The sequence below is a fragment of the Phocoena sinus genome, chromosome X (genome assembly GCF_008692025.1).
Source record: "Phocoena sinus isolate mPhoSin1 chromosome X, mPhoSin1.pri, whole genome shotgun sequence".
Taxonomy (NCBI): Eukaryota; Metazoa; Chordata; class Mammalia; order Artiodactyla; family Phocoenidae; genus Phocoena; species Phocoena sinus.
The window spans coordinates 95260291-95262064 of NC_045784.1; the positions used below are offsets into that span (position 1 = coordinate 95260291).

At 44.3% G+C, this 1774-nt stretch overlaps 1 pseudogene; it reads right to left on the reverse strand.

Annotated features, from left to right (window-relative positions):
- Window positions 1-484: 484 nt before the first annotated feature.
- LOC116747912 lies at window positions 485-1438 on the reverse strand (annotated as a pseudogene).
- Window positions 1439-1774: the final 336 nt, after the last annotated feature.

The following is a 1774-nucleotide window of genomic DNA, read 5'->3' on the forward strand; positions in this document are numbered from 1 at the left end:
AGTCACAAATACAGTCCTCGAATATATACACTACCAAACGTAAAATAGATAGCTAGTGGGAAGCAGCGCATAGCACAGGGAGATCAGCTCGGTGCTTTGTGACCACCTGGAGGGGTGGGATAGGGAGGGTGGGAGGGAGGGAGACGCAAGAGGGAAGAGATATGGGAACATATGTATATGTATAGCTGATTCACTTTGTTATAAAGCAGAAACTAACACACCATTGTAAAGCAATTATACTCTAATAAAGATGTATAAAAAAAAGTTATACAAATATAAAACAACAACAACAAAAACCCCAACAAATACAGTCCTCGAGTTCTTTTTGCCCATACACATGAGTATTGTCTAAAATGTCTTATTTGTAGCAGCTAGGCCCTGCCACCACTGTGCTTGGCTGAAGTCACAAATCTGTTATAACCTGTAGCTTCCCTGTCACTTCTCTGGTTCTCCTCTTCTGCAAAGATTTGTTTCCTGGCAGTAATTAAAACCTTCTGCCACTGCCATAGCTACTGCTGCCACTGGAACCTCCAGAGCCACCTTGGTTTCATGGTTTGGCAAAGTATTGGCTTCCACCACCACAGGGGCCAGAACTTGTGCCTCCAAAGTTTCCTCCTTTTGTGGGTCCAAAATTTGAAGATTGATTGCTGTAATTGCCAAAGTCACTGTAGCTTCCACCACCTCCAAAACTGCTTCCATCATTACCAAATCCATTATAGCCATCCTGTCACCATATCCACCACCACCGTGGCTGCCACCAAAGCCACCTCGACCACTGAAGTTTCCTCCATGACCAAAGCTGTCACTCCCACCAAAACCACGTCTGCGACCACCACCAAAGTTTCCAGAACCACTGTGATCTCTTTGGCTGGATGAAGCAACAGCCATCTCTTGCTTAGATAGGGCTTTCCTTACTTCACAGTTGTGGGCATTCACAGTGTGGTATTTCTGAACGACAATCTTATCTACAGAGTCATGGTCATCAAAGGTTACAAAAGCAAAGCCTCTCTTTTTGCCACTGCCTTGGTCAGTCATGATTTCAATCACTTCGATTTTCCCATACTGTTCAAAATAATCTCTTAGGTGATGTTCTTCAGTGTCTGTTTTAATGCCACCAACAAAAAACTTTTTCACAGTTAAGTGGGTACCGGGTCTTTGAGAATCTTGAGACGGCCCTCTTTGGTTCCACAACTCTTCCATCTACCTTGTGTGGCCTTGCTTTCATGGCTGCATCCACCTCCTCCACAGTGGCATATGTGACAACCCCGATGCCTCTGGAGCGCCTGGTGTTTGGATCCCTCATTACCATACAGACTGTGAGTATTCCCCATTGCTCACAATGGCTCCTCAGACTGTCATCGGTTGTTTCAAAGTTCAAACCTTCAATGAAGAGCTTCTGCAGCTGTTCAGGCTCTTTGGGAGACTCTGACTTAGACATGACAGCAGTAGAGGGGAGAGACTTCAACAATGCTTACTCGGCAGCATCCGTGGGCAGAAAGCTTCACTGTTTCTTTTTTAAGATTTTTTTGATGTGGACCATTTTTAAAGTCTTTATTGAATTTGTTACAATATTGCTTCTGTTTTATGTTTTGGTTTTTTGGCCGCGAGGCATGTGGGATCACGGCTCCCCGACCAGGGATCGAACCTGCACCCCCTGCATTGGAAGGTGAAATCTTAACCACTAGACCGCCAAGGAAGTCCCTAATTGTTTTTAATACTTCTCCACTTTGCATTTCTGGAACAAATCCAACTTTGTTGTGTTTTATAATCCTTT